Consider the following 24,803-nt stretch of genomic DNA (forward strand, 5'->3'; position numbering starts at 1 on the left):
TACCCTATTGAAACTACATGGCCAGCAGTTGAGTCCTTGCCCTGGCTCTCTCCAGCTTCTCAGCAGCTACAGTGCCCAGAGGGACACCCATGCCATGCCCACCTCCACATCACAAACCACAGCCATGGCCATTTGTCCCACAAGGTCTTGTGCCAAAATTAAGCCCTTTGGTGCAAAAGATCATCAGGAAAAACAAGGAGAGTAAGTGCTGCCAGAGGCAGGCAGGAGAGAGGGCTGCCAAGCATGCCTGCCTCTCTGCCCAGCTTCTCCATCAGGGGCATAGTGACCCAAATGCCACTGCCACTGCTTGTGGAGGGAGCTGGGGAAGGGGAGAGGTCTCCCAGGGGGTGGGAGAGAGCAGGCGCCATGCTGCAGCACGCAAAATCCTGCTCTGCATAACAAGGCCTGAGGAAAATTGGCAAGCAGGATGGGGCAGGAGTTAAAATGCGTGTGAGTGGTGGAGGGAGGGGGGCTTAAGCAATTATTTGGGGCATGAAGCAATGCAAAAACATTTCCAGAGAAGCCCTGACACACTATGTGCTGCTGAGGTGCTTCCTAGGAAAGCACACTGCCTGCTGTGCTGCACAGGGTGAGAAGGCTGGCATGGCCAGAGAGACAGGCGGGCAGCAGCTGCCTGCCGCCAGCTTTCACCCAGAGATCGCACTGCTGCCCGTGACGTTATGGAACCCGTGGAGGTCTCACAGTTTGCTCACTAGAAGTGGTTTCAGCAGTGGGATGTGAGATCTCACTTTGCTTCCCAGTGCTGAAAATATGTTTGAAGACTTAAAATCATGGCAGGCTTTGTGCGTCTCTATATACAAAAACTAGTGATTAATTTGACACAAAACATGCTATGGTCCCATGGCCTGTCAGACTGCACTCGCAGGAGAAGGGCAGGGATACACCCCACAGCAGCTGGGTAGCTGACGTTCATCCCGCTCACGTAACATGCCGCAGCCAAAGTCATCCTCCTCATCTCCGTCAGAGTCCAGAGGTGAAAAAAGTAACATATTTTTATTGTTGGGAGGCCTGCGTTATTTGGCAGCAACTGCAAGCTCCCTGTCCCCTTGCCAAGAGGAGCTTTGCAAACACCAGCCCTCCCAGGATAGTGCTAACAACTAATGCATTATTCAAAAATCAAACGTGGATGTGGAAGAGGCTGGTGGGTGAAGGAGCCTCCAGCACCCTGGACAAATGGATGGGGAGCAAAGGTCAGAACTGTGTTAGTGCATTTCAAACCAAATTAAACACGGGAACTTGGCATGCTCTAGACCATCAAGACCAGGTAGGAGTGTGTGAAAGCAAGGAAAAAAGGACATTTGAAAGTCACTTCAGGACTGAAAAATCTGAGTTAAAAGGAAGGGGCATTTCTCAGCAGCCTTGTACAGAAGCACTGAAGAAAGCAATGACACTTGCAGCATGCACCTAAAATGCAGGCAGAGCTAAGTGACAGAGCTCACACTGGGAAATGAGGCTTCTGGAGCAAATGCAGAGGCAGATCTGGGTGAGCCAACTGGAAAAAACATCTACAGTTGTTCTAGATGATTATTCACAAGAGCATCATTCATGAGTTCACACATTCGGCATGACTGAAGAATACTGCAGCTAAAAATGAGACATGTACACAGTCCTCTTTAATCAGATGCAGCTACTTGATGCATCATGTCCGATAACTGGCCACAGAATGATGACCACAAGTTCGAACATGCTCATCCCTCAACCTCAGAGATAAAATCCATGGGGGAAGACGCAAAGTCAGAGTCTGATTTGAATTTATGACTAGATGGCACTGACAGAGCAAAAGCTCTCACCTGTGATGCTGCTGTTCAAGAGAGAACTGAAAACAAGTCTGCTCAGCTTGCTGCAGGCTGAAGTTGCAGTCACTGAGAATTTACAGATTTGCACAGGCAGACCCTGTGGGTCTTCTCTCTTGACTTCAAGAAGTGGCCTCCCCATTAGTGAGCTGGTTGGTGAGTCCCATTTCAACACACGCTCTCCTTGTGGCATCTCCAGGAGAGCTCAGCTGGGCTGGGAGCTGCTGATGGGCAAAAGCCCTTCAAGGGCGAGAATGTTACGAGCAGAGCTATCCATAAAGAGAGTAAAACCTTGGAAGTTGCGGGAAAGAGCCAAGAGGTGCTTTTTATAGTGTCTCATGAGGTGGCATTTATGACTTGCATTGCTCCATGGGAGATAAGGACCCAGCTGCAGACTGCATCCAGCTGCCTCTGGCTGGAGCTCAGCTGGGGCAGCTGCAGTGTCATATCCTCGTCTCTTCCATCTCATTGGAGGTCAGGAGCTGGACGGAGCAGGAGCTGTACTGGGTGCTGCTGGTAGTTCAGATGCAGGCTCATTCCGTGACTGTGGGAGAAGTCTGTGGTAAGTGCATTTTCGCAGTTGACAGCAACTCAAATCAAATTTCACCACCCTTTTACCTTGAGCGATTTAGTCATCCTGAAATGTTGTGCTAACACAACCTGCTGCCAGCAGCCAGCTCCACCTCCCCTTCTCAGTGGGGAGAAACACATTCCAGCCATTGATCTCTACCCTTACGTTCCCCTAAAAATTATAATTTCTTCACCACTGGCTAAAACTATTCAGAGATGCCATTTTCATGATCATGAACATAGCAGTACAGCAGTGAGGGGACAGGAATGGATGACGTTGGACCAAGGGGCTCCTGCAGTGGCTTCAGGAGAGTGAGATGGAGGTAGGGACTAGCCCCAGGCACGGCTGAAATGCCAGGCTAGCTGGATGATGGGGATCACGACAGCTCAGCCTCTTCTTCCAGCACCTCCACAGGGGACATGGGGCAGGGAACCACCATATCAGCAGTAGGAGACTGGTGTGTCTGCAGTTCATGCAGATTGCACCTGATATAAGAGCTTCCTGGGGTGGCACCGGTTGTGCAATGACTCCAGAGAGCCCTCTGTGACCACAGATACGTTGGAGTAACTACGAAGTTTGATTTACGCCATTTGTGGATCTGACCCAACTTATTTAACGAGCTCGAAAATACTCGGTCATTGCACTGCTGGCAATAAAAGTGACTAGTATCCATGTCTTTAATAGTGTGAGCTTAAACAAAGCTGGTGAGGAATTTTACAGCTTTCAAATTGCTTCTGTGCACTTATAAATAAGTTTCAGGTATAACATTAATTGTTTGGGGCTTTTTTTATTTTTAAGCTATCATAAAGTTGTAACTTACAGCACTGTAGTCCTTTCTTCCAGGGTATCCCAGCATTCCAGCTATGCTCCTGGAGAAAGGGAAAGAAGAGTTGAAAAGATGTAGTTCCAGATTATTTAAAAAAACCCATCTGAAAAGATTTGACATTTTGTTAAGGATTTTTGAATCACTAGAACATGAACTAAAATCTAATGACGAATTTCTCACACTGAAATAAAAACATTCATTTGAAAAAAAAAAAAATCCCATCTCTGAATTTTGGGGAAAAAAAAAGTAATCTGGAAGTGACTTTCTTACTTTATTTCAGCTCTTATCAGGACACTTCTCAGGCATAGAAAAGTGAATTTCCTTTTGACTACCTGCTTTGTTCAGCCTTTCATGGGAGCATTTGTAAAGACCACAAGAGTCTTCATATTAGGGATAAACAGAATCAAAATGTTCTCTAGTTCATAGGTCCTAAGTCTAGATTTACACAACAGCATCTGAGAAAGGGGAGGAGTGAACTACAGAGATGTTCACTAGCATCGCATTGCCATTGGTTTTGGAGTGGAGATTGAACCTGATAATCCTGTATTGCATGTTTTGTGGGGTGTCTGGTGACATCAGATGCTCCTGATTTATTTCTTAATCACTCAACTGTCCTTTGCAACCCCTGCCTTAGCATAGACATCAGGGCTTGGTGGGTGACAGAGAAGGAGGCTTAGAAGGGCTTGGAGAACAAGGCTCTGTAAAGAAACACACTCAGATTTTCCTCCTCAAAGTGTTTGCTATCTCTTGCAGGGGCTAACCTGTGCAAAACCACTTGTCCTCAAAAGCCAGACATCCTGGGCAAGTATTCTCCTTCAAATGAGTGCAGTGAGATATTCTAAGACCAGATTAAACTAGTTCCCAAATCCAAAGTGCAGCATAGGACCGCAGATATCACTTCTACCTGTGAAGGCTGCCCATAGAGGCAATCATCCTCTGGTATAGTTTCAGAGATAATTGCACATATGGAGGGAGATTTTATTTAAATGTCTGCCATGACTTCTTTTATCCATTGAAGGAAACAGGCTGGGACACGTCAGTAGTCTTCTCAGGCTTTGTAGGAAGCTTTCATCCTGCGCTGCTCAAATAAGAAAAACTATGAGATCACTGGTTGCTAAACACTTGACGTGATTTCCCAAGGTTTGCCTCTATGGTAAGTACTCTGCTAATTTGGGTAGTGTTGACAGAAGCCCTGAATATTACCCAAAGCATTTGGTGATTTTTTTTTTTTTTTATGCTGGCTCCAACAGCAAAGTACTATAGAAGTTCTCCCCCTCTTCCAGACAGAGACACTGTTATGCTGCTAATGGTTCACAAAAAATTCCTCCTTAATGTCCCAAGAGCCTTCTTGCAGGCTGTGCTGCTCTAGTGCTCCTCTCCCGGTGTTAAGGATGGGATGGGGTGGGATGGGAAGGGATGGGACCGAGACAGCCAGATTTATGGACAGGGTCAGATCGCTCTCTTGCTGCCAGCCCAAGCTTAATTGAGCTCAGTTTCTTTAGAAATCACAAATTCAGTAGCCTAAGAATAGGGCAAACTCACACCCCTAGTCCTTGGGTCAGCTCCACCTTTACATCTTTTTAGGTTAATATTTTTAGCTTTATATTTGAAACATAATTTCAGGTTGCATTTTAATGTCATATTCCAAGAGTAGAGTGGTAAGATCTTTTAAAAATGCATACGTGTTTCCTTTGTGACAAGGACAAAAGGAGTCTTTTCATTAAAAAAATCTATATGGCTGAGACTCCACAGTATCTGGTATTTGCATTCAAAGACAGCACTGTATTTAACTTTCTGCTTTTTATGTTGGTAAATGATCATAATTGTCCTCTCTTTATGAAGTCAAAAGCTGAAGTAAAGGGAGGGAAATGATGTTACCTGTTGGTTTATGAGAACCAAGTCTCCTAACGGGAGGAAGCATTTCTCTAGCACTGTTTGTCAGCGAGCTCATGCTGACATGGGCCTGAACCAAGAGCAGCCTCTCCACCGTTCTTGGGGGCAGAACTCCAAATCTTGCTGATAAATACTGAAAGACTCCCATGGACTTCTGCATCTGTTGAGTAGGAAGTGTCATGACAGCTACGAGAGAAGTCACATTGAAGAAGGCTTGGAAAACCCTGGAGAAGTGATAAGACAAGCAAAGTGTAGGGTGGCAGTTATCAGAACTGGAAATCCTTGTGAACTTGCCTTTCCATTTTTGTGATCTGGAAGGTACAGTTATTAATCTGTGATATTGTGATCCAGGTTTAAACTCTTATACAGTGTCACATAAACTTCTCATAGGACAGCATTATTAGTATGTTTAACAATGCTATAATAAAAATTCTCAGTTACCATTCTACTTACAAAATATTGAATATTATTTTGTGTGCAATGCAAAAGTTGTATTTGTGCTCTTTGTGTAAGGCTTGCAGTGGGGAGAGGAGGGAATGAGTATGATGATAGTGCTAATCCTCATTACTTTCCCTTTATGTTTACAAAGAAAGAAAGAGCAACAGCAGTCCCAAGCAGCACAGCTATTATCATGACCCACACAAATCTCAAAATAAGATGGGTCTCATTAGCTTCCCCTAGACAACATGGAATGCTAATAAGCACGCATACCTTTGAAAGAAAACCCAGGGACCTGCCACTTTAAAAGGAAGCTCAGGCTGAGGTTACGATGAAGCATTCTGGAACGCCTGGGATTTTGTTTAAATTAAGTCATTGCGGAAATTGGCAAAAAGCAGTCACAGGGGGTGGAGTTGCATAAGAACCTATCTGTATGTTTGCTTGGGTGTGAGGACTCATGTTTGCTCTTTATTTCACAGAACTGAAAAGATTTAATAACCTATGTGTGTCACTTGAAGGAACAAATCCTTTACAATCTAAATTCTTCCATTATAAAATATTCCTTGGGAAGGTATTACTCCTTCATGTTGATCTTTCCCTAATCTGAAGGAGAGAATATATAATACAGTGACTATCCAAGTGATGCTCCTTCTCAACCTTCATAACTTTTGTTATCTCTGGCAGGGAAAGAATCCCCTGAGCTGTGATGGCTGCATTTTATTTTCCACAAAGGCTTGCCATCACTAGCTGGGCTGCAGTCAAACAGCACACTGTTTGCTTTGTCAGAACCAGTCTTGGGTAAATCAAGTTCTTTGTGTCGGTACTTAATCCCTGGTGGCAGCAGATCAGCTTTTTAAAATACAGATAGTTTCCTTTTTCTGTTCCTCTTTTTCTACTACTAGTACATAATTAGGCCTATATGAGAGCTACCTTATTCACTGAACTAAAATAGCTAAAGCTGCAGAAGACCCAGTATGATGCTCCCCTAGTGCCCTGGAAGAACAGCAACAACTCAAAACTTAGGAGATGCCAAAATGAAGTTGCTTAAGCAAGTTGTCTGGAAGGGCTCACGTGCCCCACTGAGCCCTGGCTCTGGGTGGTCCTGGCAGGGTCTCTCAATCAAACTGCATCCCTGAGCGTCCGGACCCTTGTTTTCACTGCTCCTCCTGGGGGATCTCTTCCAGAAACTCACTTCTCACCTGGTTAGATGCCACCCTTTCTTTACCACCTGAAATACGTCCAAGTCCATTTGTACCCTATTGTCCTTGTGACAACACTGCCCTTTCGTTTAAATCATGTTTGTTTCCTGGTAGTTACTTCCTTGAGGTATCAGTACCTCCTTGCAGCCTTTGCTTTTTATGCGGAACAAGTCTGGGACATTTCTAGTGTAGAATGAGGCAGGTCATGCCTGTGGGGGTCTCACCACTCCCTTCTGCAATGGCCTCAGCACTGCTGTCACTGGCTGGCGATGCCTTTCTGCAGTGGTACAGGAAGCAGCTCATTGATGCCTGCTCCAACTGACATACAGCACTAAGACATCCACTTACTCTTATTCCAGTTCTCTAGTTTCTTGTTGTCCCACCCAAAGTGTCTTAGTTATACAACCTCCCCAGTGACATGGTAGAGTCCTCATCAGTAGAGGTTTTCAATATGTAACTGCACAGGGTGCTAGATAATCTCATCTAGGTTCCTTTTCCTGTGAAAGATTGGACCAGATGATCTTTCAAGTTTATTTCCAACTTGGGCTGTTGTATGATTCTGTGATTCTACTATTCAAAACAGTGCTGTCTGTGGTCCATCTTGCACCTGGGAAGTGACTTTCCTGTAGTGATGCAGCTCCTGGTAGTGTAATTAGCATCAGTAATGTCGAAATCTCTGGGCAATCCAGCACCAGGGGAAGGCAGAAAATGTGGCTGAGCCAGGAGGCGACCTGGCTTGTCCAGACTGGGTCATCACTGCAGCAGTTGGCCATCAGTAGCCCTTGTTCCTCACAGACCAGCCCCACTGCTGCCCCACTACCTCTGTTACTTCTCAGTTTTCTCTCATTCAAACAGCCCTAGTCCTTCCCATGCCCCTATGTCTGTCTTCAGTCTGCCTTGCTGTTACTGCTGTGCCTGGAGGTCCCTTCCCTGGCTCCAGTTTCATCCAAGTAGTCCAGAGCTCCCCATGCTCTTGTTCTCAGTTGCAGCCTGTCTGCCCACCTTTCCAGCCTCCAGCCCTTGTCTTCCCCTCCTGTGCTCCATGCTGTGGTCCATTCCTCTGTCCCACCTCCAGAAAGTCTCCCTTGAAGGGCAGTTTGTCTTCACAGGAAACTTCTGCCTCTGGGATGGTTGTCCCAGCAGGAGAGCTCTGGAGAGGCAGAGGCATCTGCTCTTAGGCCACGAGTAACCTGACATGTGCTTGGTGTGGATGGAAACCCAGATTTATTCAGATGCTGATTGTAGTAATGCTACTGCTGAGCAAATGTGAATTTAGAAGGGATTTTCAAAGCAGACTCCTGAAGCAGCTTTTTTTTTTTTTTTTCCTTCTGATCTCCTGATGCCATGCTAACTTTCATCATCCTTCTCCGAAGCAGAATCCTTACCCTGGTAATAGCAGGTGTCACCAGTCAGACCAATGTACCTGCTCTTTTCATGTGCTCAGAAAAACTTGTAAAAAGCTACTGAGTGTAGTAATCTGTTTGCATTGTGGTGGAGGATGGAGAAGCCTGTAAGTGTCCAGCATTCCTCCATTCAGCTATTACACACCAGGTAGAGGGAGGTCTGCTAGAAACAGGAATAGCCACTGTGGGTTCAGTTATGAATCAAGGGAGGGACATTTCTGTATTTGGTGACTAGGTACTATGGTGACAAAAACGCCACAAACACTTCACAGAGAAGATCATGTGTTTTCTGTTCCTCCTTACACAGTGTGGTGCTGCCTGGGAATAATCTGTGGTGGTGAATTCCTTTGAGTCGGTCCTTTTCCTATGTTGTTCTCCTCGAATGTCCTTTGCTGGGGTGAAAGACTACTTCAGATGCCATTTATGACCCACTTCATGCAGCGGACTCTTTCTTGGTAGTTACCAGTGAACAACAAAGCCTTTGTCATATTGAGTCCCCGTGTTCAGCCTGAAATACTGCCAGCCTTTTGTACGGAACCCAAATAGCAGGTGGAGTCATCCTGCCTCTTAACAGGCAATGGGTCATTCATTATAAGCTTTATTTGGTGATTGCTGGAAGCCCCTTCAAAACAGCATGTACTTCCAAAAGGTATGTTTAATCACCATGACTGCACTGCTGAAGCTGGAAGGCTGCCTCCCAAACCATCCTCTCCACAGTTTCATCACTCCAGGTGTCCATTTAGAAAAGCCTTTGGTAGAATAGCTATTCTTCCAGTCTTTCCAGATTATTTATATCACATTTGTTCCTGAGTCACTTTTAATTGATGCTACTTTTTAAATGTTTACAACTGTTCTGGCTAAAGTGCAGATATAGGGGAAAGCAGCATCAAACTGAAAGGCTGAATTCCCTGCATTCACAGAAAGCATTTAAGAAAGTGAAAGGTGAGGCAAAACTCTCTCACAAGGCTGCCACTGGTATTGCACTTCATTTCTCTTCTACCTTAATGAGTCTGGTCTCCCTGTGAGCATGAGATTTCCCATTCCCAAGGACCAGAAGAGCACAACACTCAGCACTAACCACGGGTTAGTCTCTCCATGCAGCTCCCCTTGACATTAACAAGAGATGCTCCCAGGACTTCCAGTCTTACTGAAATCAGGGCAACTCTTCTACTTACTTCAGGTGATGGGGTGATCAAGCCCACACAGGGACATAAAACCTAGAGATGGGCAGAAAAGTGCAGGAGGGAGGAGAGTTCTTCACTGGACTCCAAAGCATTTGTGCTTATGCAGCATGACTATGCAGCACAATCGTGACCATGAAGGCTGATGAAAGTGTCTCTCGGCATGCTCAGGTTGCTCCCATACTCAGCAGGGCTGAAGCAATGTCAGGGATGTAAAGAACTTCAGAAAGCATTGTTACACCACTGTGCAAATCTAGAGTGCCCCGGATCCTGAACACTGCATGCAGTTCCTGTCCTCCATGTCCAAAGGGGAGGTGATCGGAAATCGGAAATATTACAAGGTCAAAATGGCCACGGTAGGAAAACAGGCCAAAATGTGCAGAACTCTGCAGGTTGCAGAGATCAGCAATAAATGGGAGACAGAGGGAACAGTTTGCCTGCTGTTTCATGCAGTACCATAGATGCCAAATGCCATGATCAGAATTGTGGTTTATAACAAACAAAATAATTATTTGAAGTACCTCATAACCTTGTGGGGCTAATGGCTGCATAACACTACAGAGGTCAAATGTACACAGGGGTCCAAACAGTGGTCAGATTCACAAAACAAAGTGTTGACTCAGAAGTATCAAACGCAGATGTAGATCCAGGCTCCAGCTAAGGAAGCCTGAGACGCAGAACGGAAGATGTTTGGCAGGGGAAGAGTGCTGCTCACTTCTTCCCAAAGTGCCTGAGGCAGCGGCTCTGAGAGGTGCAGTGCAGTGTATGAGCATCTGCTCCAACCCAGGACAGATAATTGCATCTTCTTACCCAGTGGTTGTGGGCTGGGGGAAGGGGCTTGTCATGTATTTCTCAGCGTTTTCTGAGACAGGGTTGTATTTTTGCTTTGGTTTAATCCACAGTGCAGGGGTGTCTCCATGCTTCTGTAGTGCTTGCTTGTAGCTCATGAGGAGTTTGTGAGCATGAATACAAACCTTGCTATTGTGTCAGCTAGTAGTCAGGCTTAATGACCATTTCTTGGCCCATACGCTGTTAAGCAAAGAGACTCCCTGTTAATGAAGGTCATACTAAATCATAGTGTACAAATAATGCTTAATGATTCAAAGTGATGTTATGTCCTTTAAGATCAAGGAAAATGGTCTCTAATAATACTTGGATTTCTTCTTCCTCAAATGGCATCAACTAGTACACCAAGGATAATGTCCTTCCAGTCAGGGAAGCTGTTTATAAGTAAAAAACACAGAATTTTTATTAAAAATCAAAAATAGTTTGTCATCTTAGTGAAATAAGGTTCAAAGGAATCATTGTGTGATATAAGTAAATATATATCTATAATAGCATGCATATTTATAACAGCAGTACTTATCATCTGTGACTCTTATGGTTAGTAACATGGGACTCACTACTCCAACTCTGCAGGTAAAAATAGAGACCAGGAAAGAGGATGTGGCTTCTCTGAAGTCACACAATAGCTCAATTGTCAAGTACGAAACACCTAAGTGGAAATACACAAACACAGAAGCCTGTTGAGGAATGGGAATAAAATATGAAAAGAATGAGCAAATCTCTCTGTTCTTAAGAGAAGAGTCACCTGCTGTGGTAAAAAAAAAAATAAAAATCAAAGATCTTAAAAACACCTGCAGAGTCCCTGACTGTCTTCATAATTTATACCAGATTCCCTCTAGGGACTCGACATTGGGAGAGGCTGATACAGGAATCTTCCCCAGCTCCTGCAGGAGCTGGAAATGGGGGGCCACTTGACACAGATAAAGTGGTTTTATTCGATAAATTTGAGGCTTGGATTCTTGCTAATGGCAGAGTTGAAGGTAAGTGCTCATAAGATGTTTAACCATTTCAAAACCAACTGATACAGGGTTTTCCCACTTCACATTTATACTGTGCCAGGTGAGCTTCTTGGCTCTGCTGCATGCTACTGTGCCTGTGCTGGGCTGCCAGCGGGGAGAAATGCACAAGAAATCCTTACGGACCGTTCCTGAGCCATGCTGGCCACTCATCTGCGTAACTTCTAGACAGACATGCACTTCTTCAATCAGCTCTACCCTGTCTGAGCTCTTCCATTTTTATCTCCCATGACACCATAATTGCACTGAATTCTCCATTATTGAGATTCTCAGGGAAGAATCAAAACTCTCCTCTCTCCAGGCAAGGGAAAAAAGGGGCAGTTGCTTCTCAGCCTTTTCCTCAGCTCCTCTTCTCTTCCACTATTTACTTTACTTCTTTACCTTGCAAACAGCTCAACGCCTTGGAGCCTGGGCTAAGCCCAGCCCTTTTGTGCCCTGCAGTCATCGCTGCATCTTTAAGGGAAAACTGATTCCCAGGAATGCTGTGCATGCACATACCTATTTGGGCGCTGCACCCACACCTGCCCACCAGGTAACCCAGCGCCCGCTGGCCCTCGCAGCTGCATTCCAGCCGGCAGAGCTATTACTCGCTAATTGTTACCTGTCAAACAGGTAAACGAAGCTCTTGGGCCAAGTCCAAACAAGCGCATATTCCCACGAAATCCTAAACCGGCAAACCTTTGACCTTTCTGCAGCCTCACTGATGATTTTCGCTGGGACTGATTTAAAAGTATGATGGTATCTTTGATGGACGGAAAAAAATGTCATGTTTGGCTATTGTTTATTGTGACGAAACTTTCTTGTACATGTTAATACCTGCAGGAAAGCAGAGGATTACCAAAACAGGAGAGCAGAGCAGGCAGCCCAATAAACACAGTGTTGCTCAAGTCTCCCGAATCACAAGAGGGGTGGCTTTCCAGGATCTCGGCTGCTAATCCAAAAGCAGTTTGTGAAGGGTGAGGAATTAACATGCAAAACCTCTTGAGGCTGAAAAAGTTAGTGTACGAAGTAGCCCGGAGCCATCTGGGAGCGCTGGAACTGGCATTTCCTCTTCATTTCACCCTGTTCAGACCTGCTCTGCCGAGCGTAACAGCATCAGCTCCCGTGGAGCAGGAGGGTCCCTGCACACAGCCACAGGCAGCAGCCCGTTACTGTCGCCGGGTGAGGATGTAAAGATGGCTGGCTTTGCCTGCCTTAGTGCTTTCTGAACAGGCCAGTGAGGCAAAGCAGCTCAGACCAAACTGCTTCATGGTAAAGCTCGATCCTGCTGACTGACTGCACAGAAAAGACATCCCCCCACAGAAGCATACATAGAAAGGCAGCCTGCTCTTACCATAACATCTGTAAGATTTCATATTCTTCTACATCAAAATGCAATAAAAGAAAAAATTAACTTTATTGAAAAAAAGACAGCTATGAATCACAAAATTCAAAATAGCACTGAGATCCCTACTTTACTATGACCCTCCTCCTTACAAGCCCTCCAGCTTGGACTGTAAGTGCTTTGGGATGAAGGCTGGGGTTCCTATGAATTCTCACAACACATGATATGATCTGACGATACTCCTGATTCAGTAACATGATTCAGTCTCATCATAGCTTCACCCTAAGGGGTTGTGTTGAGCCTCCCAGCTGTCAGAGATGATAGCCTAAGAAAGAAGGGAGAATAAATGGTATAAACCAGATTGTTATTAATAATAACAGAAACATGATCTCCCCAGCAAGACGACAGTCTTTCTCCATGAAGGTTGCTGATAGCTTCCATGGTAAGCTCGATTTTGACCTGTCTTTCACCTTAGCTTTAGCCCAGTTAAAGCAGTCTTATGTAGATCTCCCAGATGTCATCTTATACATTGAATTTTATTTTGTAGTAGATGATTTTTAAATTTTTTAATAGGCGAATTTTAAGAATTTTGGAATAGGTGCATTTTATTTTGGATGTTACCTGGAGAAAGCAGTTTTTAGATGATTTGCAAAGCAAACTGGCTGTTATGCTTTATTTAAAGAAGTATTTCTGGTTTTAACTTAACAGAAGCCCCAGACTGAATTTTGGTGCTTTTCTTTGGAACAGGCTAGTGCTTTAAGCTGATTTTTAGGAGTTTTTAGCTGACATGATTCATATATGCTTGCAGAACTTCAGCTTAGTCCCGTACTCTAAATGCTGAGGGATTGGCTCAGAAAACAGAAGAAATCCTGGAATTTGCAGCTGAGCTACTAGGTTTCATGGAGCTAAGCACAGTTTGGGGCTGCTGCAAACCCAGTGTGCTATGCACAGATTCCTATAGGAACTGGAAACTCCTCTGCAGCTTCTTCTCTTCAGCTCCTTCACCCTTTTTGTTCTCTTTACTGTATAGAAAACATTAAAAGAGAAAGGATGTCCTGCAAGTGGATGAAAGAAACATCTTCCTCCAGCCTTTCCAGACCTCCTGTCTCCCAGCCTGTTGAGAAGCGCAAATGGTAGGTGGTGATTCTTTATAGGAGGAACAGTATAGAGCATCCTTCTTCTGTCTTCTTCTCTTGCACACAGCCTACCAGAACCCCTCAGCAATACAGGAACTGATCAGACAGCATCTGGTGATCATTACGTGGATGACTCCTTCTCCCAGAGCCTCCTCTGCACTCCGGGGAGATGGATGGACTGTTTGCACTCTGCTGACACCCACCTACATTATCTGAGATGCCCTTCTGACAGGGCCATTCCCCCAAGTGAAGAGGAGCCCATAGACCAACAACCATTATCAAGTCTTGACTTTGAATGGATGCTGTGAAGCAGCAGTTGGTGTTGGCCCTGCTGCCGCCCACCTGGCAGCAGGAGACACCCCAAGCTCGGCAGTGAGCGGTAGGGAAGGAGAAGGGGCTATTTTGATTTGGCCAGGAGGAGGAGCAAATGTTTTCTCTTGTGGTTCCCAAGAGGAGGCAGCATCCTGGCCGAGGCAACCTGCCCACCATGCCAGAGACTTCTCTTAAGATTCCTCTCAAAAACTTTTCAAGCAAACAGTGCTCCCTTCACAAGCTCCATTCACCTGAATATACTTGATTTGGGATTCTTCCCCCTTTTCACCTCACAGTGAGATTAAACAGATGTCTTATCTGCTCCTAGCTCCTTGCCAGGATCTAGCATGGAGTCTCTTTCAGGCTGCAGCACAGTCACTGAATTCCCATGCTGTGTCAGTCACCACATTGACCAGCTTCCACTCAGTATCTTAATGTCCAGTAGTAGCTGAAACCATCAATAACGGTACCTATAGGTATTTTGCTTAAAATAAAAGGGAAGATATCTTAAAAGATGACTAATAAAAGGGTGTCCATTAAAAAACCATCATGTGAAAACTGACAGCTGCATTACTAATACCTGTCTAGAACCAGTTGGAAATAATTTGGCCAGAAAATGTTGATTTTACCTGTATCTCTCATTCCTGTTTCGACAAACATTTACTGAACGAAGAGCAAGGTTTCAGGAATTTGTTGCTCCACATAGGCTATTAAGATTCCTGGAGTACCTGGGCTCTCAGGGCTGCCCTGCAAGATGGCTTTATCCATGGCAGAGTTGACTGTCATGTCTGTTCCCTCTACAGGATTTTTGAGAATGGGACTGAGTAGCTTGAAGTTTGAGTTTTCTCTTTCAGACCTGTAGAAGAACTTAATTTTCTGGAAGTTTGTTAACTTTTCCCAACTACCTATGTTGGTAACAAACAAGGTATTAGGTCTGCCAGTAAACCTTACCTCTCCCCATAGCATTACTTTTACAACATGGCTACTATATGAAGGATGTCCTCTTTGTAATTAGCTCTTATGGGGGACATCATTGATGATTTATCTTTTTCTCAACAGTTGGAGAAGAGGGTTAACTGGAGGGTTAAGGAAACTGGACTCGAAGTGCCCATGCACTGATCGCCAGAGAAGCTGACTGCAGCCACCAGCTCAGGCTCCAGCCACTGCCTGTGACCATGGGCTTCTTATGTTACCCCACTTCTGTCTCCATCTTGAGCAAAACTGCATTACTCAGAGAGCTGGTGGCATGAAAAAAAAAAAAAAAAAAAAAAAAAAAAAAAAAAAAAAATTCTGTAATGTTCAGAAGTGAACCCTCCTGGTATTGCTACTCGATGCCTGTCTGAGGCTTAGGACTGTAACCAGATTAATCGAGAGAGTGTGCAACAGTTTAAAGCTGTGTTTTACATTTGTTTCAGATTTGGAAAAGCAAATGTGGAGAAAAGATGACATGTAACTCTTCAGAGTTACAAAACAACCTTCTTAAATGAAGAAATAAATAAGGGGTTCTCACAAATGAATGTAAAGCAAGTGAGAAAAACAGATGTGTGCCTAATCAAACAAAGGCCTGATTAGTTCAGTGGTATCAGTGATGCACCAGTGACACCAATTCCTACAGTTCTGTATGTCTCTTTTTCTAAAGGCCAACTGCTTAGATTTGTATGACAGAAGTGTATTATTTAAATCTCTGATTTTTATACTTTATTTTTACACCAGGGAAATGCTTGAGAGGGAAATACTGGGACACTGACAGACAGATGAAAACTCAATTTTTTAAATGTCATGATTCTAAAACACGATGCAAGGGAAGGGGGTGCCACCACCTGTACACATTCACTTCAGAGTCTAAAGCAGGGTTTGAAGCTCAGGGCCTCGGGAGTGTGTTCTGTCATCTGCTGCAAACATGGCATGAAAGAGGCAGAAAGTAAGATAACAAGATTTGTGCATTTGTTAAAAAAGAAAAAAAGACCTCAGTTCTCAAATGCCTGTGTCTTTGCTGTGGCTCAGGACACAGCAAACCACCTAGACAGCAGTATCTCTGACACTCTTTCTGTGCACATTAGGAGAGCCTGTTACAGTGCTGACACTATTTGTATCTTCCCATCATCACACTGTCTGTTGTCCACAATAGGTGCTTCATTGCCCGTATCTGGGGCAAGAATTGATTGCAGGGGCCAAGCTGCCTGCGCTCAGTGTGAGATAGCTGGGAGGAGTACACTCCAGCTGCCAGCCACTAATCAGCCACTGATCTCATGCACTAAGATTCCCACACACCATGCAGGCTTCCTTTGCAATTAGCATCATAACACCCCAAGCTCCAAATGCTTTTTATATATTTATCATTTCTTCCAATTGTCAGGGCCAGCAGACACAAATTGAACCAATTTAAGAGTATCTGTGTGTCTATTATTTGGCAACTATTAGCCTAAATTGACATAATCCTCTCCCAGCCGAGAGAGTTAGACACATTAACCTGGGTATGACTTACCTGCATTCTTTCACAGAAAATGCAAGAAATCATGTGGGTACTGCTACAAAACTGGAATTCACTTCAGCACATACAGCAGAAATCCCTTACTGCACTGATGTGTCACATCTAGAGGTAGATGATGCAGGTCTGCTGAATGTAGGAGGGCAAAACCAGCAAGACTGAACAAGGGCTGTAAACAGTGAATGTTAAAGGGAACTCTAGGAGAGGAGCAGGCATGTGGCATGGGGAGAAAGGCCTATGAAGAAATCATTGTGTTTGATTCTTCTAGAACCAGAGATCAGGGCCAAGGAAGCTGCTGCAGCCCTCAGCATTATGCAGGTAGCAGCATTCACCTGCAAGCAGACTGAATTCAACTATATAGGGCCTGATCAGAAGCTCACAAAATTAAAAAGATTCTCAGTGGACTCCATCCACCACAGGATCAGGCCTTCTGAAAAAGCAGGACAGTGCTTTGAAGGAGATAATGACACCTGGGGCTTAGAGAGACCTCTAGCCAGAGGAGGCTGCAGACTTGCTGGCAAAGTGACCAGTCAGCAAAATGCAGGTCAACTAGTTTCCCAGACACAAAGGCATATATGTATACACGCATATATGTAACAAAAAATCCCAATTCTTTCACACTGCCATCAATGGCTGATAACAAGCTGCCTACAGCCAGGTTGCCACTGGCTATGGCCTCATCGCTGCTGGAATTTTAACTACTGTATTGTCATATCAGGGTATCCAAATCCCAATCTGCCCAGCTCCATTGTCATTGCCACCAAACTCTGCTCACTGGAGCCAACAGCTGCTGCTGCTGGTGCAATTCTCTGCATTAATAGGCAATCTCAGAGCAGACACACTTCAAAGCACCCTCCTTGGGCTTAAAAGGTTCTCCCCATTATACTGTGATTGGTTGTTTACACTGAGGTAATTGGTGTGTGTATAATTGGCCTTGTTTACACTGAAGATTTTCAGATATCCTTCGTCTCCCCTCCCCCTCCCTGCCCTGATGGAAGCTCTGGAACCCAAAGGGAACATCACAGATCAGGGGGAAATCCTCCCTCCCTGCCCTCCACCTTGCAAGGCTGGGTTTGGAAGGCCAAAGCATCAAATTTAACCCCAGGCATCTACTGTCTAAAGCTAACAGAGTTTGAGCACTAGCCAGCTGTGAAGTGATGTCCAAAGCAAAGAAGGGAGATCCAATGCAAAGGACAACTTGAATGATTGACATTCTTCACAATGCTGTTCATAAAAACCAGACACAACACCTTCTATATGTACAGCTTTTGAAGAAAATATGATTATTTCACCTGTGACTTATACCTTCTTGATCAGACAGCTGCACTTATCCATACACTTCTATGCATTCAGAAGCTTCTCTGGGTCTACAGTGATGCTGTTGCTGTGGATTGTCTTGCACTTGCAGAAATTCACCACCACTCCAGCCACTGGAGGAGGCTGAAAGGTTCAAGAAAGAGATGCCACATCTCTCTAATGCCTAGAGATGTCATGTACACCAGTCACACATGAGACTCCAGAACTGGGCTGTGCAAATGCTGTAATTAATTCCCCATGCTTACACCTGGAAGGCCTTCATTCACCTGAACAGAAAAGACTGCTTTGCATGCACTTTCACAATCCCTTTAACTCAAAGCTAAAACCACGCTGCTGCCAAGAGGTGGGCCTGACTTGCAACTACCATCCCCTTCCTTTTCTTAGCTCCAGCACTCCCACAGTTTGGGAATGGAGTTTTAGGGGGTCAGACCAGCCTACTTACATGCCTGAAAACTAACCCTATTAAAAGAACCCAACCCAAACCAGTTCTCAGGAAGATGAAAGAGCAAGGCTGCTGCTGTGACACAAGAGGGCAGAAATGCATGACCTAGGGTAAGAAAGAGAAAGTCCCTTTGGGCAGCCACATGCTCTTCTACTGGGCTAAGCCAACCAGTGGTGACTAATGCATTTTATCTGTTAGGAATCTCAACAAAATATGCTTTATTCAACTTCACTGTGAGAAGGAGGGTTGAAGCATGCAGTTATTCCCCCTTGCCTTACAAACAAGATCCCAGGAGAGCCAGGGTGACAGGACCTTCTGACATCATCTTGTGTCCTCCTTTTTACTCAAGTTGCTGCCTGCTCATTGCTGTGATCTTGAGGATACCACTGGAATCCCCACTACAGGATTACTTCCTGCTCCACTGTGGTATCAAGATCAGTGTCCCACCATCTGCACTTTATACATATGTAAGACCAAGAAAGATTTTATCAAGGGTTATAAAACGCTAGTGAGAATGGACTCCACTCTGTTCTTGAAACCAGCTATGATACTGCATCATCATTTGTCCTGTGTAGATACTACTGTCAGTTTAAGAGTTATCAGTGCAACATTTAAAATTCAACCTATGCTGCACATAGGCTGACCAATTAGCTCTGATAAAGTGAGATAAAGACATTTGGGTTTAAAATCCTGAAGTTCAACTGTAGTTTGTTTATTTTGTAAGTGCACCTTTTCTAGCGATTTAAAGAAAAAAAGGGGGCAAGGCTAGACTGAGAAAGGCATCTTGCACTCTCAGGAACTACCTGGGAGCCCATAGGGGGGCTAAGGGATTCTGCAAGGTAGCAGGTTTAATGAGCAGTTAGGCATGATGATGTTTCAAGGGCTAAGAATTCACAAAGCACTCAACACTCCAGCATGAGTTTGTCAAAACACGTAATCTCTGCCTGTGCATTTTAAAAATAAATGTATTCTAAACTGGAGAACTCACTGGTTTCAGTGGGAATGCAAGAGTACATTCCAGGAGCCAGGCTGGAGCATTCAGCAAACTATCTGTCTGCATCTGGCACCAGCCTGAGTTTTGGGCAAGGGGTAAGAAGTTCCTGGCTCTGCAGAGATTCCCCACATAACCTTTGGCAAGTCTGTTGCTCATAAACCTCACGTATAAAATGGAGAGGTGCTGCACCTACATCCCCACGTCTGCATCGTGCACCTCCTTTGAAAGTTTCACAGGTCAGTAACTGTCTCTGGAAGTTAGTGCCTGGGCTGTGAGAGCTTGAGCAAATTCTCTGTGATACCAAATGTCTTTGCCTTGGGGGTAGGAGGCTGCCGGGTGTCAGTTTGGCCTCCCTCTCACGCAAGCTTCCAACCTTTGCATGTGCCCTCCTATACCTAGTTCACGCTGGAATGACACAGCCCAAGTGTTTGATTTTGCTTCTCTCCCCAAGCACCTTAATCGTGGTATTGATTATGCAGAGGAGTGGTTTATACCCCAGGTAAAGCAGGATTTGCCTTTGCCAGAGAAGTCCTAGTACTCAGAGCAAAGTTTATGGTGAAATAAAGAGCAACATACACATCTCGCCCCCACCCTTCCCTGCAGGGCTATTGCTCATGTGTGGGAGCTAGAGAAAAAAGCAGTAAAGAAATGTAAATGCAAATCTGCCTGCTTTGCCCCTCACACCCAAACACTCCATATAAACAAACAGCCATCTCCAGGTACTGTTTTCAAGTCAGAGACAAGCAAATACTCAGCATCTCTGTCCTGGAGCCACAAAAAACTTCACTGCAGAATATTTTTACCTTGCTTCTTTCTGAAGCAAAGATTTCTTACTTGGGAAAAAGGAAAAGAAACAAAAATGTGAGGGGAAAAGCACAGATGTTGTAAATACCTTTATTCTGAGAGATTTGCTTTCTGTACTGAAACAAAAGAAGCAAAATCTGCAGTGGAACTCATCTACATACAGTGTCTAGGGCATGACATGGTAAGAAGTTTCTGCATGCTGAATTGAGAAAACACAGCATGTTTTGTCTGATACTTCTCTTAAACACAGGAATCAGAGAAACAAAGGTCGAGTTATAAAGCAGAGTATGCCACAGCCATGGATCACAGCTGAATGAGTTAGAATTATGTAGTAATTCCAATATGCATTGAAAAAAATCAATGAAAAGAATCAATATGGGATTAGGCAGTATAATAATACACACAGGTAACAGATACTGCAAAAGAAGAGTGAGGTGTAAAGGAACTTGGAAGCAGCATGTTGAAGTGACTCACTGAGAGCCCGATTCCATGGCCTGGCTATACCACAACACAGGGATGGAAGGAGATAGAGCAGTTATCACATCTCCCTGGGTGTCAGGAAAGTCCTTCCAGCAGCAGGGGAATAGCAAAATCTACTTTCGCAGCAGTTTGAGTAGAGATAAAACAGGCTTGTAGGTGCATGCAGGGCATATGCGTTGTATAAACACAGTATCACTGAGATGGTGAACCTGATAGGACAGGCTGACAAAGCGGCTGCAGGGGATCTAGAACTGGGGTCTTCCCCATTTAGCCATGGACTAAATGATCTTGAAGCTCCTGAGCACTTAAGAACCAAACCCAGGCAATAAGAAAGGTCAAAGATTATGTCAGCAAGCTCTGATTCTACATTGCCCCAAAAGCCTGATGGAGTAATATTATATACTGCCTCTATGTTTATGAACGAAAGCAGTTGGAGGCTTTCTTCTGAAATACTCCTCTATTTCAAAAGAGAATAGCAGCAAATAGTAGAAAGTGACACCACTACATCTGTCTGTAAAGGTACTAAAAGCAGAGTTGACAAAGCTTAAACAGAATCACAGAGACACATGGTCTAGTGACCTTTCCATAGAACAAGGCACCGCAGAGATCTCCTGGCTCCGGCACTGGTTCCTTTTGTGCCACCAGACAATCCTCTTTATCCTCTGCCCTTCAAATAAAATAACATTTGCCTTCTCCTGAGGGCAGCCACAAGGATAAATGAGCAGCAGCCCAGGGGCTATCAACCCCACCTCTTATTCAGAAGATTCTGAAAGCAGCTTTTTCCATTTGCTGTGATTTCTTAAGTACCTTGCTATTTGATTATATTATTGACCTATTTTGAAGGAAAAAACACATTGATTTTAAACCATCAGGATGATAAGTCCACAACTTTGTTTCCCAACTCTTGATGCTCCAATTGGAAAGTTTTTCTGTGGATTTTCTGGGCTGCATTTACTCTAGCTTCTGAGTGTGGGAAAAGTAAACAAGCAATTATTTATAGGCCATCCTTCACCTTCTGCATGCTGGAACACTTACACCTATTTTAGGATAGACTGTTAGAGCAAAAAGAGACGCATTCATCATTGGTTTTGGAATTGTTATCATTGTAGTGCAGTATTTTAGACCCGTGGAGCTTCTATATGTTTTTAAACTCTTCAACCTGCTTATTACCAATGCAAAGGCATTTGAAGGTCCCAGGTTTCCCACATGTTGATCACATCCCTATTTCAGATTTCTTTAAAATGATGCTCTTGTAAGTTATAATAGTTCAAGAGCTGACTGATGAGAGCTGGGAGCAGTGGTCTCAGTAGCAAACACAGACTTGGCCATTCCCATTCTCCAAGTGAGAGCCCTTCAATCCAGGTCTCCATGGAACTTTGAGAAGGCTGGCCCAGCTCCTCCAGGCACCCACTCCAGTAGCAAGAACAATCGCGGGCTCATTTTTTACATCTGAGGGAATTCTATGTTATCGAGGGGAAAAAATAAAAAAAAAAAAAAAAAAAAAAAAAATTAAAAAAAAGGAGGAGGAAACAAAAAGGAGGAGGAAAAGAAAAGATTTAATTTCGAGAAAAAGTTGGGTTTAATCTACTACTGGCAGTTAAAAAAATGTCCTAGTAATTAAAGAAAAAAAAAAAAAAAGTATATATAGGTACCAGAACAATTTTCTTCTTGTATTCCCCAGGAACTGTTCACAACGTAAACAAACTAACAGCATTTTCCCTTCAACCCATAACAGTTCAAATTAGGATTACTCAAAATGTGTCTATGAATTTGTAGTTTTATTCTATGATGATGCAAAGATCCCACTGATTAACACGGGAAGCTGGACAACACTTCAGGAAGATGCACTCAACATTTTGCTCACAGGTCAAGTTACTTAAGTTCTCAAGCTCTGCCCTGTAAGGGACATCACACAATTTTAATGTCAGATTAATTAACATATTTCCAGAGTCCTGGACCCCACAACACATTAAATTGTCTTTCAGATATGCCTTCTTATTCTTTGTCACACTACAGTTTTACACTAAAAGCAAAATTACTGTCATTAGGTGACCTAACTGTATTTTCCCAATGTTTCAAAATGCTTGAGTGAATCACTAAAAACCGCTATCAGGTAGATCAAAGCATCTGCAGAAAAGCTATCATTCTATATTAAATTCTACTGAATTGGTTCCAAAACTGTGAGTAATCTTTATGAAATGGATTTGTACTTTAATGTCTGCTAATCAAGTATGAACCTAATATTCCAATCTATTGTCAGACTTTGCCGCCTCCTTAGCTGTCTCAATGTCTCAGTCCTGAAAGGATTTCCATGCTGTGAGCTATTGTCATCACTAAAAATTAATTCTCCTGTTTTAAGCTGAAAAAACATTGTGTGTGCACACTGCCTAAGTTGAGTCACAGATATACAAGATAGTCGTGTTACAACTTTGACATCTTTCAGAACCATGAATTTTACACTCATAATGAGCAAAACAAAAATAAATAAAGCCTCTCCTTTTTTTTTTTTTCTGCTCTGATGAATCTAAAAGAAATGCAAATCAGCATTTCAAATACACTGTGGCCAGTAAATGCTTGATATTCCAGGGTCCTCCATACTTCTGAACTGCTGCTCTCATACATGATGTGGAGGCACCCAAGAGCTTGAGGTTGCTAAAGGGCTCCCAGCAGACCTGTCTGGGGAACACAAATTACAATTCCAGGCAGCATGACAGAAATCCACAGGTACTTGCCATTAATCACAAAATCTTCTATTCTGATAAGAGTTTTATAGTTTCATTGTGAAGCATTAAAAGTAAAGAGTTATCAGGATCTTCTTTACTTAGAATTACTTTCTTAAAGTTGACAGTGCAGAGTAACTCATTCTTAGAGCATCTATTTGGAGTATAGGACGGTTGCACTGAATCTTTTAAGCCTATTTTGATGTACATGACAGCTTCACTGAAGTCAGTTGAGGATCAAGGTCTGCACAAATTCCAGTTTCATACAGGAGACAACTACAAAAGAAAGGCTATGGGGAAGACTAACAGTAAATGTTACATATCACAAAATTAGTAGGTAGGTGGTTGTCTTTGAACTTACTGTGAGAGAGTACATTTTGTATCAACAACCATCAATGACACAGAAACAAATAAAAATACGAGGTAATCATTGCCTACTGAGAACAGTTGTTTTCAAACATCTGCTCGCTCACTGAACTGCTTTACAACACTGTTTTGACATAAATATCTCTCTAACATCTTTTATCACAGAGACTTCTTTTAATAGTTTTCTGAAAGATATTTTAGGCACTTAGTGCAATTAGTAAGGCTAGTTAAGCCTTATTTATACACTCTATTTCCTTTACCCAGTGCTGGCAAGTCCAAACAACACTGAAGCTAGCTGCTATGCAGCAAATAGGGTAAACATGAGGTAAAGCTTTAGACAGTTGAATTCTACACTGAATCCTTACAATGCCACAAAAACTATCAGATGCTGTGCAAACAAAGAAGCAAGCACAGTATAAATAACAGTAGTTTACTATTTTAAATTTTCTCTGTATACTCCAAAGACAAGTCCTAGATTTTTAATAATGTATTGCATGACTATTTCATTTTTCCTCTACGCAGCCTTTATTCTACAGGAAGCGACACTGCTCTGGCCAGAAATAACATTAGCTGATTTTTCAATGACTAACAGATTAGTTTATAATAATCTTGTAGATCATGAAGAATGAGCATCAGGCTGGATTATGTAGGACTTGTTTGACCTGCTCTGCTAGAGCTGGACTCTGACACTTTCAATTTGATTCCGGTCTGCAGTCTGCAGCAAGAGGCTCATCCAGAAAATGATGAGTCCCATGCCTACCTACCTAGTTAAAATAATTTTCAGGATATATTTTTCCATCTAAGCAAGTCCCAACTAAATAACAGCTGTCATCTCCATCAACCTCAGATCAAAAGTTCATTACTGCATTTTCCACTTATATTCCTAACTTTGACCTTGGAACATCACCTAAGACGGGGAACAGTAATTCAGTCTCCCAACTACCTAATTCTAAGAGAACCTCTCCTGAGAGCAGGCTGCTAAAGGCAGTTTTGTATTTGACCCAGTACTAGAACAACAAACTCCATTTCAGTTTGAGTTACAGTTTGGGTTTGGTCCAGGACCGCAGATGGCATCAAATGCAGTTTTCTTTCTTGTAAAATCACACATCAGCAGCATTTATACCTTGGGGAAGGTGACATTTTTCAAAAGTGCTCATCACTTCAAAAGTCCCCATCTCCTTCTTCCTATACATTTCATACAGGAAAAAAATAGGGCAAGAGATGACATCCAAA

General features: G+C 43.5%; 1 long non-coding RNA gene across 1 annotated transcript; it reads right to left on the reverse strand.

The window, feature by feature from the left end:
- Nucleotides 1–11,082: 11,082 nt before the first annotated feature.
- On the reverse strand, nucleotides 11,083–24,803 carry LOC113477265. The gene is made up of 3 exons (XR_003397866.1): nucleotides 24,694–24,803; nucleotides 23,041–23,156; nucleotides 11,083–12,836 (listed from the first exon to the last, which is right to left on the reverse strand). It is a non-coding gene; the product is annotated as an uncharacterized LOC113477265 (long non-coding RNA).

The sequence above is a fragment of the Athene cunicularia genome (assembly GCF_003259725.1).
Source record: "Athene cunicularia isolate RWA chromosome 2 unlocalized genomic scaffold, athCun1 chr2_part1, whole genome shotgun sequence".
In the NCBI taxonomy this organism is placed as follows: Eukaryota; Metazoa; Chordata; class Aves; order Strigiformes; family Strigidae; genus Athene; species Athene cunicularia.